Genomic DNA, 20,428 nt, shown 5'->3' with positions numbered 1-20,428 from the left:
ATTAAGGCTTTCCTTTCTTGTTCTCATCTTGATTTCCTCATACTCAATTTCCATCATGTCTGTCTTTCACAATACTGAGCTCTCAAGGACTTGACAAGAAAATGTGAGATATATTCAGTCTACTTATGAGATTTCTTGTACTCTCTTCTATTATCCTATGTAAGGTGAAAACCCATGAAATGAGAACAGAAGCTAGACAAGGATACCCATGAGATGCAAATGACAGTATCATTCAATGTGGAGGACTGCTAAGACACTGTTCTGAAACACATAACAGATTCATGCCACATATAAACTCTTAAAAATATGTTGTTGGAAAAAATAATAAAATAAAAAAAAATATGTTGTTGGCTATGGTGCTATGATAGAAACTGTCCTGAAAATCCTTTGTGAAAAAACAGCTCAGATTTAATAATAGTTTTGAACTATTTCTAGATGCCTTTAATATCCATTAAGAAGCATTGCTGAAGCAATTAGAAACCCTAGGAGAAAGTCCTCAGGCATTCAATCAACACTTAACATAGCTGGATTCTAAAAATAAATACAAAGAATAAGAAGAATCTCCTCTGCATAAAGGTAGGAAAATCCAAAGTATACAAAGGGTGGGGAAGTTGAGAAAGGCAATAGATAGCGTTGAGGAGAACCGCACTGGGGTCTTCAAGATCTCAGCTGCCCAGAGATGAGCTATTGTTTCCAAAATTCAAGAATCTTGCCAGTGATGATGATGGACCACAGTAAAAAGAGAGGCGTTATAAAGTGAATTTTACTTGACATCTATTTGTTTGAGTTGATGTGAGATACTACAGATGATCCTGCAACCCCTTTGGATATCTTTTTTATTCTTGGCCCAGGTAAGTGTGAGTGTGAGAATGGCTTAAGCCCAAAACATGGAACTGTAGTAAGCTTTCTTGTCGGACTATTTTTGGACCACTAGACCACAAATAAGAACCCTAAGACTTTTAATTAATTATGAAAGCTTGGTCTTACTTTAGGCCTTTTGCCAACTAGCTCTTATAAGTTAATTAAGCCACATCTTTAATCTACTTTCCACCACCCACATGGTTCGGTTACCTATTCTTAGTACAACACATCCAACTTGCTCCAAGTCTGCTGGAGAAATTGTGTGCCTAGATTCCTCCTCCCAGTTTCTCTCTTTCTCCCTGCCCAGAGATCCTACCTATTCTCTCTGCCTAGCAATTGGTCACTCAGCTCTTTATTAAATCAATCACCATGACATATTTTCTTCAAATAGCATAAGCAAATATGCCACAACATATTCCACCTTTGTCAAATTAAAAAGGAAAGATTTTAACTCCAAAGTAAAGTATATAGTAAAACTATATACAATGAGGACAATTATCAGGTAAGAATTATATTTACAATATATAGTCCACCTGCATTTAGAAAATTCAGAGAATATATTGTATTACCTAATATCTTAGTGAGCACAAAGTTTTCTACCTAAACCACTTTCTATCATAACTTGTATTACCATCCTAAAAATATCTTTTATACATTTAAGCATCTTATTTGATAAACAACTTAAGCTTTTATGTTTTTCAACTTTATAAACTTTTTATCTTTTATGTTAGTTTTTTTTTTTTACTTTGGTAGCAAGGAAAACTGTATACCACTCTATTCTTGAATTCCCATTAGAGACCCAAGAATATGGCTTGAATAAACAGGAAGTTTAGAGCAAGCAACTTCCAAAACTGTAGAAATGACAGAGACATCCACCGACGATCTGGACAACCACCGAAATTTCCTTTGGGGCATCCCTCATTAGACTATAGCCCTAAAATATCCAATAGACATTTCTGGGAAGCAGTAATTTTGAAGAAATTTCCTAACTTGTCTTGAAAGAGTTCAACAGTCACCATCTTTTGTGTCACATCCCACCAAGATGTGTTCTTCTGGACCTGTGAAGAACTTTGGCTCACCTGAAACATGACCACTTTTTAAAAGAGGTGGGTATTTCGGAGGAAAAAGGAAATCATATACATGTGTGTGGGCCCACCCACTGGAGCATGGCCAGCCAATCACAGATCATACCTCTTTAGAAACTTTTATTCCCCCAAAAGCCCTTTGGCTATTTGTCCTTATTTTAAAATTTATTATTTACTTTAGCAGCACATGCATTTAATCTGAACACTCAAAAGGTATGTGGTTCTCTGAGTCGGAGGTCAGACTGGTCTACAGAGAAGGTACCAGGATAGTCAGTGCCATGCAGAGAAACACTGTCTCAAATAGTCCTAAATAAATAAATATATTTAAATAAAATAAATAAATAAATAAATGTAAAAGGAAGGAAAAAAGGAAAGAAAAACTTACAAGTTCTTGCTGTTCTTGCATAGGACCTAAATTTAGTTTCTAGTACCCACATCAGGTAGTTTATAACCTCTTGTAACTCAAGCTCCAGTAAATTGGAGGTCCTCTTGTGTTTCTCTGCCAATATCTGCACATGGGGCATTCATGCATACACACACACATACACACGCACACACACAAACACACTCACATCTACATAATATTTTTAATGGAAAGAAGAAATATTTCCATATTTCCTACTAGTGTCTATTTAGCATGTACTTCTGGATGACAAAGTATATTTAGAGCTAAGCAATTGGTCCGATTTTATGTAGAGAGCAGAACAACAGTTAGGTTGTTTGGTATCTTTTAATCATGCTGAAGAACTTGAGATGTGAATGATGAACAAAGGATGCTAAACTTGTAGGAAATGTTCTATAAAGGACACTTTCAATTTTGCTTGGAAAAGTGTTCTTAACTCATGACCATAGAGTAAATACTTATGAAAATGAAACATCAGTTTTGGCTGGATCCATTATAGCCTATACAGAATTCCCAAGCTTAATGGGTCTTATTAAATCAAAAATTAGTATAAGTACTGTAAGCTGGTAAGATCCAGGAATTTTGGATGGGTATATATGAGCAAATTCTGGTGAAGCTCTGAACATGGAGTCCTTATATCTGTCCGGCTTCTTTGACTTCCGGGGGAGGCAGAGCTGCTTGCTTTGCCACAGAACTTCAGCACCACATTCCAACATGTACCCCTCACCATTGATACTAAATCAAGTTTTGTCAACCCTTAAAGTATACTAAAATTACTCTATTTCCATCAATCCACAATTATACTCAATTCCAATACTTGTGATAGACTGAAATTCAGGCCCAAGCAGTGACATGGTTGGTCAATTATCATCAGCAAAAATAGGGACAACAATGAAAATGTATCTTTAGGGCATTAAATTGAGATTGAAAGAAACAAAAGTTGGACCATGTTGAAAAGTATGGATAGGGTTTCTTGACTGAGTGTTTTAGCTTTAGGGCTGGGAATGGCTTAAATCACTTGTTTGGCTGATGGAACTGAGTCATACATAGATCCAGAGGCAACTTACCCAAACTGAAGTTGAAATATGTAATATTCCTGTTGTATAGAGAAAGACTCTCAAAAGCAAACACTGAATTATGAACACAGAATTACGTACATAGTTGAATATGTTCCCATTCAATACTTCATACCTGATCACTACCCATGAAGTTATAAGCCATCATAACTGTTACCTTACCCATCAATGTACTTTTTATGTTCATTAAATGTACTTACTTATTTTATATAGTATTTTAATTTATTCTTTGAGAATTTTATACAAGTGGAATCATTTTCACCCCATCCCCCCTCAGATTTCTGAATCTCTCTCTCACACACATATCCTTTTAATTTCATGATCTTGTTTATGTTTGTGTTTCCCATATGCATATGTGTATGGGAACATCCATCTGAGCATGGTCAACCTACCACAGATCACACCTCTATAGAAACTGCCTTTTACTCCCCTGACAATCCTTTGCCTATTTATATGTGTTTTTTTTTTCATTTTTTAAAATTCTTTTTTCTATTTTTTTTGCTTTCTAAGAATTTTTATATGAAATTATAAATTCAGAATTCAAACCAGATTGTCATTACTCCTAATTGTCTTAGCTAAGACAACTGAGGCCCATTTAAGTTTATGCATTTCTTTCTATTGTTAAAAATAACCAATGTATGTGCTTAGCTATCCTTTTAAATAGATGAGCCACCAAGATGATAGGAGATCAATAGTAAATGTATTCAGCTGTAAACAATGCATTTCACAGCATCTGAGGATGAATATTAATGAAAAATACCTCTTTTCACAAGCTTGACATGAGAAGTCATTAGGGATATATCGATGATAAAAATACACCACAGCCGCACTACAGAGTAAGTGAGATGTGTGGGAAATGATTTCTACAGAAGGGCAAAGTTCTTTGAAGAAAACGATAGTTCAATTTCCGCTCTCCAAGCTGTCTTTTTAAAATAACATGACATACCACACATTTTGACACAACTCCGCATGACTCAGGGGCCTTTCTTTAAATAAGAACAGATCACATTCGTGGAGGCTGAATCACCTCTGACCCTCTGAACTTGGTGAGGGTTGCTGATCAGGATATGCTTTCATTCCTAAGACAGTATGGGAAAGTTTTCATTTGGGCAGTTAACCCAACAGTTCATCTTGCACTAAACAAGTTATCTTTTTCCTTCCCTCTTTGCCTCATCTGGTAAAGAAAACAAAAATTACACAATTAGGAAAAAAAAGATATATTTCTCTACAGTAAACAAAAACTCCCCATTTCTTCAAAATAAGCAATGATTATAGAGATGGCTAAGAAAATAAAAGTATCTCATCAACATAGGAAGTCCATCTATGATAGGATCCCCTGCAGGGATGTTAGCACTGAGGGAAACCATTTCCCCTGATTTAATTAAATCAGGAAAATATTTGCTTTTCCAAGGACAGGGAAAGTTTCCCAGTGAGAGTCAAAGTTGGACCTGTTCTTATGATAGAAAGTTTAGAAATGAAAGTATGAATCTCTGCTACACATGGAGTCCATTGCACATTGTGATATTTTTGTTTTCACAACATTACAAGCCTGTGATTTGTGTTTTAAAAATAGCTATAATATACTGGAACATGGTGATGAAAGAGCTGAACTATGGGAAGGCCAGATAGAATGTTTCTTTTTCCTGCTAAGCTGTACTCTTGATTTATTTGAAAATACTTCATGCATACAGACAGGTATTGTTTGGATTGTGAGTACTTCAAAAGAGTAAATCATGACACAAAGGGAGTTGTTGTGCTTGACCAAATTCGGAAGGCATTGGAGATTTACTCACTGGATGTTTCCCTAGTGGAGGGGCCAGAGTTGTGATCACTTCCTGTGAATGATGTCTTTTCTTCAGTTGTATGCACAGTACCATTTATTAGAGTATTCTATGTCAATCATCTCACTAGACTCTTTATCTCCCTCAGGGATTCCAATCATCAGCCTCAGAACAGTGATGGCTGTGTGGCTGTGATGGTGCATTCCAATTCTCCCTTCTCATGTCCCCCATCATCGCCAGTGAGCCAAAGTTCTACACCGGTCTGGGAGAACACATCCTGCTGGGAAATGACTGTGTGTTGTGTTCTTATCAAAGGCTTGTTGACAAAACAGCTCTGGCAGGTGTCTCCTGCAGTCATCCCCTCACTGACCTTCCTGTGACTGAAACAAATACCCATGTTGTTGTGTGTCTCATCTCCTGGCCTCCATTAAAAGTCTTGCTTTTGTGGGTGTGCTTTAGAATGCTAAAGATTTGGATGATCTAAAGTGAAACCAGAATGTTTGTGAGTGTGCTATAGATACTCATTTTATTTTTTATAATTTTTTTAAAATCAATCTGTGTTGACAGTGCTTAATGGTAACAGTTCTCCTCCTGTTCCCTGCCTTACTAGCCTTATTGAATAATACTTTTCATAACAGGACACAATATCTAATCTTCCTGGGTGCCTTTTTGTTGTCATCTGCCCTCACCCAGCTCTTGCTATCCCCACTTAATGTAACTAATCAGTTGGCAGTACTTCCTGGAAGCGAACATTTTCATAATTTTAATAGGAAAGAAGGAAACATGAACGTGTAAATGTACACATACACACAGAAGCAACACCAATCAGATAAACAGCTCAAAGGCTCCTAGTAGTTATCAGTCTCAGATGCTAAAGACAGACTTCAGCAGCACATATCTGGCTGCTGAGACAGGGGGACCGAAATAAATCCGGGGTGGGGAGGCACATCTGGAAGTGCCAGTGTGTGAATGCTGCTTAGCTGGCCTCCCACACAACAGGAATTCCACCAGAAGTATGTGCTCTGGATGGGAAGACTGCAAAAATGTGTTCAAAATATCACTAAGGAAACCCAGATACATTATCTCTGCTAGAGTTCAGAAGAGAGCACAGCCAGTGCATGCCTCCAGTGACGAAAACAGACAGCGTGCTTTAACAGCATGGATGAAGCTGGTGATAGGAAAGAAAGGGCCAGAAACACTTCAGTATACTAAGAAGAATGAGATATTTCCAAAGCAGCAGGACATAGCTCCATTGCTTTCAAAACAAATAATGTCTCTGGCATTTTACAAGCAAAGAATGATCAAATTGAAGGCATTTTGTCTTCTTGGTTCAGGTTTTGGCTGTCATAAGCTCACCTTTAAAATATCAAGGCAGTTGTTCCTGCTTTAACTTCTGTATTGTTTTGATAACCAATGTACAGTTTTCAGAATACATTTTGGTCCAAGAAATAACATTTGATCTTATGATTATGAAAATGGGTTTTGGCCTCCAAACTCATCCTATAAGAAGACTCATGTGTGTTATCGTGTGTGTGTGTGTGTATTCGAAGAGCTTGATTCTTCCAAAATGTGATTCAGTAGCTTATTTCTGCTTAAATGCTTTTAAATAAAATAACTTTACATGCATTTATATTTGAGTTTGATCATTATGACACGATCACTAATATTTTAACAGAAGAGGTGACATTTGCTGTAAGAATTTTCAATTATTCTCAAGGTGTGTGGGATTAGCACTTTTTCTGTTAGGATCAGCCTGATGCATGTCCTTTTATGCATATACCACAGTCTTGCCCTCAATATTCACACACATGGATCCTTCAGCTGATCTGTTTTAGCTATAGCATTACATATTCAACTTATGAGAAGGTAATGGCAAAAGTAATATTTTAAATTGTCCATATGAAAGAGTCAATTGTTTGTTTAGCAACCTAGCAGCAAAATACCATAACTTCTGTAAAAATAAAATTTATATGATTTGAACAAGGACGTCTATCATCCAGGAATGGTGAGTGTGTGTGTGTGTGTGTGTATGTGTGTGTATGTTGTTGTTGTTTCTTGAAGCTTGTTCTAAAATGTATGATTCTTAGGGGTCAAAGAAATGGCTCAGTACTTAAAATCATTGACTGTTCTTGCTGAGGACACAGGTTTGGTTCCCAGAACCCATACGGTAGCTTAAAATTATCAGTAACTCAAGATCAAGTGGATTCAATGCTCTCTTCTGACATCTTTGAGTTTATACATGCACATAGTATACATACATACAAGCAAACAAACATACCACATAAGATAAACAAAAAATTTAAAAAGAAAAGTATTGTGGTTCTTTTTACATAAATGTGTATATGCCTTTAAATATTACACCTCTGTTTTTTACTGATTTTTTTCTTTTTGTCTAACTGCTTGAAATAGATTCATGCTAAAACTAATAAAAATAAAATCAGTCTGTAGCATTAGAATTCAAAATCAATTACAAAATACAAGACTTTAAGTCTATTTCAGTGGAATATTTTCCTGTTGCTGGTGAGATATATGGAAGTTAATATACAGAATGAGTTTGAATTGTTGTAAAAGTAATAATCATACAAAAGTTTGTAAGCTTATATGCACCATTAAATACAAGACTAATAATTACAGGCAAGTAATTCAAACAATTTCACAAACATCAAATATTGAGTTTGTAATTGTGGTGTTTGTGTGGTGTGTATGTGTGTGTGTGTGTGTGTTTCTCTGTGTGTGTGTGTGTGTGTGTGTGTGTAAACATGGACAAGTGTATTAGCATGAAAAGGCGAGAGCATGGAGTCAGACACCTTCCCAAATATCTCTCCATCTTACTGACTTGAAACATGATCTCTTTCTAAACCATTTTGGCTAGGCTGTCTGACCAGGGAGTTTTTTGGAATCTACTGGCTCTACTGCTCACTTCCTGTGTTAGGCACACAGAAAAGGGAGCACATCACTGATATTTAGAGATTGTGTTGTTAGGCACACTGGAAGAGGATGGTGTTGTTTCTAGAGTTACAGGCATAAGCAGTCATGCCCCACCTTTCATGAAGATACTGAAGACTTGGACACAGGAGCTCATACTGTCAGAGCAAGTTTTCTGAACCACCGAGTTATCCTTAGTCCAAGTAGTAATTTTGGGGACAATATCATAAACTCCATAGATAATATCAATCCCAAAGTATGGATTCCAAGTTACTAGTTTAAAAGACAAATACACACAATTTTCTTAAGAAAAAGATCTCTCTAAATTCTTCTTTTTCTTTTTTTTAATTAAAAATTTCTGCCTCGTCCCTGCCTCCCTTTTCCCTCCCCCTCCCCCCAGTCCCCACTTTTCCCTCCCCTCCCCCTCCCTCTCCAGTCCAAAGAGCACCCAGGGTTCCCTGCCCTGTGGGAAGTCCAAGGTCCTCCCCTTCCATCCAGGTCTAGGAAGGTGAACATCCAAACAGGCTAGGCTCCCACAAAGCCAGTACATGCAGTAGGATCAAAACCCAGTGCCATTGTCCTTGGCTTCTCAGCAGCCCTCACTGTCTGCCATGTTCAGAGAGTCGGGTTTTATCCCATGCTTTTTCAGTCACAGTCCAGCTGGCCTTGGTGAGCTCCCATTAGATCAGCCCCACTGTCTCAGTGGGTGGGTGCACCCCTCACGGTCCTGACTTCCTTCCTCATATTCTCCCCTCCTTCTGCTCCTCATTTGGACCTTGGGAGCTCAGTCCGGTGCTCCAATGTGGGTCTCTGTCTCTATCTCCATCTATCGCCAGATGAAGGTTTTATGGTGATATGCAAGATATTCATTAGTATGGCTATAGGATCGGGCCATTTCAGGCTCTCTCTCCTCAGCTGCCCAAGGACCTAGCTGGGGACATCTCTCTGGACCCCTGGGAACCCCTCTAGAGTCAAGACTCTTGCCAACCTTAAAATGGCACCTTAATTGAGATATAAGCTATATATATTACCATTAGCTTATCTAGTCTTTAATCATTTATTAAATACTTTCAATGCAATATCTACGATTCTAATTGACAAAGAAAACACATTATTTCATGGTAAGATCTGAAAATAATGAGAAAAATTGACTGAAGTCTCAGTCATACCAAGTAGAAGATATATTTTAGAAAAATTTTGTTTTTAGTGATAGTTTATGTTGGAATACAAAAGGTAGTAGTTAAAATATTCCTAGCAAGTAATAAAGCTATTCTAACTTGGATAAAATCTGATCACACAGTCCATCTTTTTATTAGGTCTTCATGGTACTCAATAATAATTGTCTAAATACATTTGAAAGGAATTTCAAATAACAGGCTTCAAATGAAAGATCATGTAGACTGAAACATCTTATTGTCTGTGCACATGTCTATATATACACCACATAATTGCACAATAGGGTGTATTTTTTCTAAACCAATTTTGTCTGAAATCATTTCCTAGATAAAATTATAAGCTATCAATAATTTTAGCTCTTTTATAAAAGTTAATTTTATATTCTTAAAATGTTTATATCATAGCATAGAATAGCATAAAATGCTATGAATTAAAGGCAAAATTTTTGTGAAAACACATATCTCTCAAGGACTCTGATAGCATCATTTTCTCAACTAAGACATAAGATCATTGGCACATGATAGACAACAACATGTTTAAATCATAAATTAATTCTATTAGTCTATTAACTGAAAAGCCATTTTCAATTAGTTTCAGATAATTATGGGAATCAAATAGGCTGGAATTATTCAATTTATCTATGAGAATTACCCCAATTTTTGAATCTGTAGGTGTATTTTTATATTTGGTATAAAGTGATATTTTCATGAATAACCTTATTATCAGTACCATAATTTACATGAGTTAATTTGGCATTCATGATGTAAAACTGCCTTGGAGAACAATATGAAGCAATATGAAAGTATGCCACTTAACTTACATTGGCAATAATGGCAGTTTTCTGTCAATTTGCAGAGCAATGAGTCCTTACTCTTGGGATTCATTTTCTAGCCCATTTGCATAAGGCTGAAAAGAAAACACATATCTAATATTTAGTAATGGAACACTAAAAATAATGTCAATGGGGTTTAAATCTTCAAAACAATTTTAAAATAGTTTTAAGTATATTTATGTATTTTAGGGACATAAAACTAGTTTTAGCAGAATTGGTTCAAATACAGGCATGGCACACAATTTCCACAGCAAACTCTCTCTATGACACTCCTTTAAGTATAAAGCAATTATGATGAAAAATAAGTACTACTTCCCCAAATTCTAATAATTATATTGAAGAGTGTGTGCAATCTGATGTTTATATTGTTGTTGATATCCAGTGGTGGTATGATAGGATGCAGGGTGTTATTGTAATTTTCTTGTATCTGTTAAGACTTGCTTTGTGTCTGAGTATGTGGTCAATTTTGGAGAACAATCCATGAGGCACTGAGAAGAAGGTATATTATTTATGTTTGGTTAAAACATTTTGGAATATTAGGACAACTGGTTTATGACATCAGTTAGCTCTACATTTCTCTGGTTGGCTTTTGTTTGGATGAGCTATTTTTTGGCAAAAGTTTAGTACTGAAGTCACTTACTATCGGTGTATATATTTTACTGCATGTATATTGATATCAGTGAAATATATTTATATTAATAAGTATGGTGCATATGTGACCATAGAAAACACATCGCTATAAAGTACACTCTTTTCTTTTCTGACCAAATAATTGACAGTACCAATGCTAGTGCACAGAGCTATATTTCAAATTGTAGGGACTGCATATTGTTTGAGTACCCAGATGAAGCGCTGTTCATTCTAGCAATTATCTGTTTAGTTTATAGATGTTGTAGTATAAACATTAAATCCTCAGACACAAAGCTCTGTGACTTTTGTGGGGGTAGATGTTCTGAGATCACCAAGCTAGTATATCTTGGTCAAGTAAAGTTTTTTAATATTTATATTTCTCCATTAATTAAAATCCCACATACGTTTATATTGTAACATGCTGAATATAGATATACCCCTTGTAACAACAGTGTATCAACAGTGTAATGTGATACTTTCTCCTTCAAGCATTAAGAAAGCTCATAATTTATCAATAACACTTTCTAGAGAGACATAAATATACATATACACTTGTTCAATGATGAAAAGTCTTGAATATACCTTGCTTTGTTGAATTTTGGTGTTCTGTCATCCTCTCAAGTGTCTAAATACATCTTTGCCTACTGTACAACAAAACATATCAGTTACTTTGGCAGTTAGATACAGTACAAATGAAAGAAAATAAGAAAGTTTCATGAAGTAAAATATTAAGAAGATTTAACAGATATTAAAAATTGCATTTTCTGATGATGACTAGATGAGACACTGATCTATGAGTATAGCGGAAAATCGTTAGGAGTAATTTTATTTATTTATTTTTAGAACAGGAGTGTTTGATTTTATCTAGGTATCTAGATACCTATTGTCTGGGTCTTTGTTACCCAAACAATATTGGGTATGGGTTCCTACTCGTGGAGTAGGCCTTTCATCAAATCAGACATTGGTTGGGTACTGAAGGCCTGCTTTATTCATAGGTCAGTTACTAATCCATTCATCACCAGGGAGGCGTCCGCCAGAGTCAGATGGGAATAGATAGAGACTCGCTGCCAGGTTTTATGTGGAGAGGGAGTCTAATTGGAAGGCCACCATTAAATCCTTCCCTTTAGAGCTGAGGGAATCCTGAGAAAGAAGAGGCATAAAGATTGTAAAAGTCAAAGGAGATGGAAAACACCAGGAGAACAAGGCCCTCTGTGTCCCCTAAGAAAGACACATTTAATTAAGTTCACTGACTATTACAAATAATACTGCTATGAACATAGTTGAACAAATGCTTTTCTCATATGATAGGGCATCTCTTGGGTTATTCCCAAGAGTGGTATTGCTGGGTCCAGGGGTAGGTTGATCCCGAATTTCCTGAGAAACCGAAACACTGATTTCCAAAGTGGTTGCACAAGATTGCATTCCCACCAGCAATGGATGAGGGTACCCCTTCCTCCACAACCTCTCCAGCAAAGGCTATCATCGGTGCTTTTGATTTTAGCCATTCTGACAGGTGTAAGATGATATCTCAAAGTTGTTTTGATTTGCATTTCCCTGATTGCTAATGAGGTTGAGCATGACCTTAGGTGTCTTTTGGCCATTTGAACTTCTTCTTTTGAGAATTCTCTGTTCAGTTCAGTGCCCCATTTTTTTAATTGGGTTAATTAGCATTTTAAAGTCTAGTTTCTTGAGTTCTCTATATATTTTGGAGATCAGACCTTTGTCTGTTGCGGGGTTGGTGAAGATCTTCTCCAGATGCCCTTCAATGGAAGAATGGATGAAGAAAGTGTGGAATATATACACATTAGAGTACTATGCTGCGGTAAAAAATAATGACCTCAAATTTTGCATGCAAATGGATGGAAATAGAAAACACTATCCTGAGCGAGGTAACACAGACCCAAAAAGATGAACATGGGATGTACTCACTCATAATTGGTTTCTAGCCACAAATAAAGGTCACGGAGTGTATACCTGGTGAACCTAAAGAAGCTAAACAAGAAGGTGAACCCAAGAAAAAACATAGTTATTATCCTCTTGGCTAAGGGAAGTAGACAAAATTGCCGGGGAGAAAATGGAGACCGGGGGGGGGGGGGGGGGGGGGGATAAGGGGGGACGGAGAGAGAAAAGTGAGAAGGGGAGGATTGGGGGATCTTGGAGAAACAGGAAGATTGGGATAAAGGAAGGTTGGATAGGGGAGCAGGGAAGCACATATCTTAGTTAAGGGAGCCACCTTAGTGTTGGCAAGAGACTTGAACCTAGAGTGGCTCCCAGGAGCCCAAGGCAAAGTCCCCAGTTAGTCCCTTGGGAAGCTGAGGATAGGGAACCTGAAATGACCCTATCCTATAGCAATACTGACGAATATCTTTCATATCACCATAGAACCTTCATCTGGTGATGGATGGAGATAGAGACAGAGACCCACACTGGAGCACTGGACTGAGCTCCCAAGGTCCCAATGAGGAGCAGATGGAGGGAGAACACGAGCAAGGATGTCAGGACCACGGGGGGTGCACCCACCCACTGAGACAGTGGGGCTGATCTATTGGGAGCTCACCAAGGCCAGCTGGACTGTGACTGAAAAAGCATGGGATAAAACCGGACTCTCTGATCATGGCGAACAATGAGGACTGATGAGAAGCCAAGGTCAATGGCAAGGGGTTTTCATCCTACTTCATGTTCCGGCTTGGTGGGAGCCTAGCCAGTTTGAATGTTCACCTTCCTAGACATGGACGGAGAGGGGAGGTCCTTGGACTTTCCACAGGGCAGGGAACCCTGACTGCCCTTCAGACTGGAGAGGGAGGGGGAGAGGAGTGGGGGGAGGGGGGGAAGAGTGGGGAGAAGGGGGAGAGAAATGGGAGGCTGGGAGGAGGCGGAAACTTTTTTTTTCCCCATTCTCAATAAAATAAAAAAAAAGAAAAAAAATTAAGTTCACTGAGATTGAAGCAGCAAGCACAACTCCTACATTGGTCTACACTAGGTCTGCTCTACATATATTATAGATATTAGTTTAGTATTTTTGTGAGCCTCCTGACTGTGAGAACAGTGGGGCTCTGTCTCTTGTGTCTGATCTGAGACTTTTTTCTTCCTGTTAGTTTATTGTATCCAACATTGATATGATACTTTTTGCTTCATCTTAATATTTTATTTTGCAGTGTTTGTTGTTGTCTATTGGAAGCCTGTTCTTCTCTACTGGAAGACAGAAGGGGAGTGGATCTAGAGGGAGGTGGAGGGAAAGGACGTATAACCAGGACATATTGTATGAGAAAAGAATCTATTTTCAATAAAAGGGGAAAATGGAATAATTGCGTTGTCAGTGACAGCAAGCCAAAAACAGGGCAACCAAATTTTATGTAAATTATTCAAATTATGTGAATTCCAGCAACATACTAGGCATAGTTAAAAATTCATCAGCAGCTCTATGATATTTGATTCCATGACTGTGTGAATGGAAAGCTCAAAAGTGGAGTTGTGTGATGGATGAAACAATAAATTGGATGTTATGTAATACACCAAAGCTCATTTATGAATATGTAGATTGAGGAAGCAGAGTGGAGAGTAAAAATTAGAAGACACATCCCTATTCACTTACAAGCAGATACATGCAGTTGAAGGGCACTTAAGATAGGCATGGTCACATACTGATATTTTAGTCACTTTTGACATTATTTTGATGATGCATAGATAATCTTTGCAGCCTCTTGTTTTGAACTTGTGGAACCTTTTTGTATTTTAACCTTATATGTTATTTCTTAAGCATACCACTTTTAGCTTATAACATTGGACAGATGTAGCTGGGTAGTGGTGGTGCATGCCTTTAATTCCAGCACTCAGTAAGCATAGGCAGGCAAATCTCTGTGAGTTTGAGGTAAGCCTGGTCTACAAGAGCTAATTCTAGGAGAGGCTCCAAAGCTACAGAGAAATCCTGTCTCAAGAAAATAGAAACAAAACAAACGAACAAAAATCATAGGGCAGATGTGTCAGTGGTTAGGTTACAGGAGTTTAGAATAAGGAAATATGTTTGCAGCATAGCCAAAGAGAAATAGTGTAGATTTTCTGTAATAATAACATTGTGTTTGGGAATAAACAGTATTTTTTCTTTACTTTTTGAGAGTACAATATAATTGGATTATTTTCTCTCTCCAACCCCCATCATATATCCATCCTTGCTTTCTTTCAAATTTATGGCCTGTTCTTCATTATTTGTTGTTACATACATATGCATAAATTCTTATATATTTCTGCATATATAATCAACCAAACTAGTCTAAAAAATAAAGATTATAATTACTCTAGGAAGTCGTAAATATAACTGATTCCCCTTATCTTTAACTTCTTTCTTTGTTTTGTTTTTGACACCATTATTGGGTGAGGCATCCCATCTCACCCAATGTTGAGCTATTTCATCTTGTTGCCTAAGTTTTCTTTTCTACATAAGCAGGATTACTCAAGTTGATCCCAAAAGGAGCTGAGAGACACTCAAATGAAATGTATTACTCATTAAACTGCATACCAGGTCAAAATAGCATCTATACTCTGTCACTCTTGACCCTCCTTTATAGTTTGAGAAAAACTTTCAGGAGTAGGATCTCTCTTCATACCAAGCAGACCAAGGAGTCATTTTCTCCAACTTGCAGAGGGCTGGAATATTTCCATATACAGAGTGACATAAGTAAGATGCTTATTATATTATCTAAGAGTTTTTTCTAATAACTTATAAAACATTTCTGCCCAGTTTTAGGAAAGAGTGAACCATGTTGTCTAATACCTGAGAATCTCTTATTGGTTAAAAGTAAAATCCCTTCCCACACTTCTAAATAGTGTCAGTTTAATTTCTCTAACTCTTAGGAAAATAGCTTGGCGAAGACTCCTAGAAGACTATGATGAAATCATAAAAGCTGAAAAATGGAAAAATAACACACTATTACTTTGGACTAAAGAGTGTGTGACTCTTTGAAGATGTACACCAATCAGAATTCCAGGATACCCAGCATTAAGATATTCAACTTACTAAATTCTCTAGGTGTGATTTGTGTTATGATAGGAAATAAGGTTCTTATAGATGTGGCATTCTCCTCTGTATGCTGTGAATATCATTGGTTAAGAAAGGAACTGCTTTGGACCTATAGCAGAGCTATAGGGGAACAGCTAGGTGGGGAAAACTAAAATTAATGCTAGGAGAACAGAGGCAGAGTCAGGGAGAAGCCATGTAGCCCCTGCCAGAGACAGATGCTGGAACTTTAGCTGGTAAGCCACAACCACATAGCGATACACAGATTAATAGAAATGGGTAAAATTAATATGTAAGTGTTAGCCAATAAGAAGACAGAGCTAATGGGCCAAGCAGTGATTTAATCAAAACGGTTCCGTGTGATTATTTCAGGGCTGAGCAGCTGGAGACCAACAAGCATCTCTCTCCTACTACAACTTATAACCAGCACAATGGTTTAATGAGTAAAAGAACTTGCCACACAAGCCTGATGAATTGAGTTCAATCTGTGGAATCGATGGTGAAAAGAGAGATCATACTTCTGGAATCTTTTCTCAAACTCTACATCAGTGCTGTGATATGCATGCTTCCATACTCATGTACATATAATCCATATATTCCCACTATAATGACAAGAATATTCTTTTCATTATATAAGAGTAAAGTATTTAAAGAAAATTTAGGCATGCTTTAAGGACACCACTTTCTTTGGGCTTACTTTGAATGTAAGCATTTCATGTATCAGCTTCAACTTCAGTTCTGCCGGGTGCTACACCACAGGAGAAAGTTATGAAGCCACTAGCAAGACATGGTACTGAAAGGAAAGCATTTGATAAACTCATGAGGCAAAAAAATTTACTGAACACCTAACTTAGACATGTTTCATACAATCGCAATGTGGGGCCAGTAGTTAAGAGTCACGCTGCTCTTACCAAGGACCCCACCCATTTCATTTATTAGCAACATGAAGGATGGCTAACAATATTTTACAAGCACCCTATAGTTGGCTGTGTGTGTGTGTGAGTGTGTGTGTGTGTTTGTATGTGCAGTACATAAATGTACCCACGTATTTGTATGTGTATGGGTTATGTGTGTCTGTAGATACTTGTGAATGTCCATTTACAGTCATGTAAGGGTCTGGGATCCATGTCCTGAGCCTCTCAGATGAACTCTGAATTGTCTGATAGAAGGAGTCTAGCTACTCAGGTCACAGTGGCAGCACTGATTCTCGGCCTTCAAATAGCTGGGATGACAGGCACATGGTCACACTCATTAGGCATTTGGGATCTGAACTCTAGTCCTCATTCTTACAAACAAGCACTTTACCAGCAGTCATGTCCTCAGCCCTCTTACCTAAGGAAACACATTTATACTTAAAGGATGCATATCTGCTTACCACATCATAAATCATGCTATCTACAATGTCTTAATTTTTAATCTTGCCCAGCATGCTGACTAACATGGATTTTGAACACTTCTACTCGGGCTTATAACATTGTCTTCTCCAATGTGCTTCTCAAGTCACTGTTCCTATGTTGTTTTTTCCTGGATTTCTTTTTCTGGCTCTTCATTTCTAGGTAGATAATATATTGACATAGCTATAAATCAAGCAGTAAGTGGTCACCGCTCCTGAATAACACAAAGGAGAGCTAATTCAGGTAAGCGCGATATGGTCTTGGCAGTGAAGAACTGCATGTTGACTCCACGCTTAAAGATTTTTCATAAAATGTGGCAAAAAAGACTTTATGATAAGATAAACACACTGCGTCAGGCACTTGAGATGAGCTAACTATGTTTATTTCTTTTTATTATTTTTATTTATTCTTGGGGAATTTTGTAGATTTAATATCATCATATCCACCCTCATACCCCACTCCCACCCAACATCTCTTGGACCCCTCACCACATCCATGTCACCGTCCAAACTGAATGTCCTCTTTGTCTTTTGCTTTTGACAGCCCACTGAGTCAGTTAGTGCTTCCTGACTGTGAATGAGTGTAGGAAAAGAAAAACATGCAGACATCTAGTGCCAAGAAAATATAGTTCTCATTTCCTGCCTTTGAAAGATTGGTTTAGAAATGAGAAACAAATGAGACCCAAGAAAATAGGATATGTTGGCTTCAATTAACATTAAAACTAACAAGGATATGTGTTGAAACAAATCAGTTGACAGTACGCAGGATATTGATTCTGTCATATGTCACCAAAATTTAGCCACCTCATTTTTTAAGTGGCATCTTTTAGTGATTTAGAATTATAGCTTTTCTACATTCGATTCTAAAATTTCTGTTCTGCATTGTATAAACTGTATGAGTGTGACATATGAGAGTAAATTTATCATAACCAATATTTACTCCAATTTTTGTAAATGCTATGAACAAAACCCACAAAATTATAATTTTGCCATATAATCATATTATAAATGCAAAAAACTACCAATTGGTAAAAGGAATGCATTTGATATATAGCATAGAGATGTTAGAACAAACCATGGGAAAGAGAAAAACGGTGAGAAAAATAGATCAATAATACAAATAACAGCTAGGAGCCTGCATGGGATGGAACTAGGCCTTCTGCATGTGGGTGACAGTTTTGTGGCTTGGTCTGATTTTGGGGCTCTTGGCAGTGGGACCAGGATCTATCCCTGGTGGATGAACTGGCTTTTTGGGGCCTACTCACTGTGGCTGGATGTGTTGCTCAACCTTGATGCAGGGGGTAGGGTCTTCGTCCTGCTTTAACTTAATGTGGCACACTTTGTTGACTACCCATTTTTAGAAGTGAATGGGGATGGGGTGGGGGAAATTGAGAGGCACACAATTTGGGAGGAGGGGGTACTATGGTTGGTACATGAAATGAATAAAAAATGTAAAACAAGTATCTTTCAGAATATTCTTACAATATTATAATAGAACACTATAAAAGTAAATTATTTTATTTTACTGAATCAAAGATAATTCTGACGTAATACTATTAATGTAAAAATTGTAAGAGAAATGATATTTTAAATTGAGAATTTCTGCAGATTTAACATAGTATGGGAAATATATGGGCTATTTCTCCAAAACTTATTGCTTTGCAGGCTTTGAAGTAAGATACAAAGTAACGGTTCCTTGAATTGGTTGATTAATTAGATTTAGATCCCTGATAAACACCCTGCAAAATATTCTTTTTCTTTTTCTTTAAAATAAATATTTTATTATTCATATGCTAATCACACAATATATTCATTCCTCATCCCTAAAATATTCTCAGATAGATCCCTATCTCTCTCTTCACCCTTGTGCTCTTTCAAATTACCTTAAATCCATCAAGTAAGTTGGTGTTGGCCAGTTACTTTAGTGTGTAGAATCTATTGTAGAGTACAGTCAATGTACTATAGAGTTCACACCATAAAGGAAAACTGCCCCTGCCTTTATGGCAGCTATCAACGCCAGTAGCTCCTACTACATTCTTACTCTGCCTTCCCCCATGCTGGGACTTTATCTGCCTTGAACTTATGCAGGTCTTGTGCATGCCATCACAATCAAATTGCAAATGCGCTTTTGTGTCAATAACATACTGGTTCCTTGAAGTCATCTATCACCTCAGGCTCTTAAATTATAAGTTTCTTTCTTTTCAGTTAGAAAGTCACACTTAACATAAAAGCATACACTTTGGAAGAATGAGTTGTTTTGAGGATATGAATCCTCATGTTCCATGCTGTAGAGAGTGCTATGACATGAAGCATCCCATAAATGTTTATTGTTAGCACCATCAAAGGTAAAAACAACTTCCTTGTTGAAAGTCTAAAGCTTATTTTGAGATCTACATTGCACTTCTCCTGTAGAGAGTATTTTCCATCACCAACATCGCCTTCTGAGTTCCTCTCTGTTCTTCTTCATAGCCTTATGACTCTTCTCCCATGCGTGGTCTTTAAACACCTTGAACACCCGTGTTCTTCAAGACTCAAGGTTTTAAGCTTGTTATAAGTTTATGTATTTCTATCATTTCCTGTCATCTAGCATGAAAAGAGCCACAGAGTTCATATCTACTCCCCAGCCAACAGCAAGCAGGGAAAGCACTTGAGTCCTGTCGCTGGAGACTTTTCCTTGAGACCTCCCTGCTCTGATGGCTTCCTTTTCCTAAGTCAACATCACTGGTAGACTGGAAAGGAGAGCCATACACACAAATAGAAATATTCCTGGCCCCAGCAAACATATATAAAGTGCAGGCTCTTTGATACAGTCATCAGTGCTCCACCGCTATTTCAGAAGTGTGCTGCAAGACGTCGGCAATGTGTATTTATATATCTAACATGAAGGTTAACACACACTGTGCACAGCATTCCTGAATAATACTTTAAGAATATCCCTCCTCACAGCAGCATACTCTCCATGTGCTTCAAACCTATTCCATATGCATTGGCTTTTCTAAAAGTTTGGAATAAATAAATTGAAAATATTTCAAATTATTAAAATTACAGAGATAATGTTGGCCTTTTGTACTTCTAAAAATAATTGTTTATTGGAGAACCCTGCTGTTTTTCCATTAATGAACAGATAAATACATCATAATAAGCATATCATATGCTTTCTTAAAATGATCCATTGATATCATTTTTTTCTTTTGGGGTTGTAATTTTTCAATTCTATCTTTACTCTTGATCAACAGTTTTACATGTAGCAAAAGG

Source organism: Alexandromys fortis, unplaced genomic scaffold (assembly GCF_014885135.2).
Source record: "Alexandromys fortis isolate MF-2015 unplaced genomic scaffold, M_Fortis_MF-2015_v1.1 scaffold_5, whole genome shotgun sequence".
NCBI classification, from domain to species: Eukaryota; Metazoa; Chordata; class Mammalia; order Rodentia; family Cricetidae; genus Alexandromys; species Alexandromys fortis.
This window is presented reverse-complemented; position numbering follows the sequence as displayed.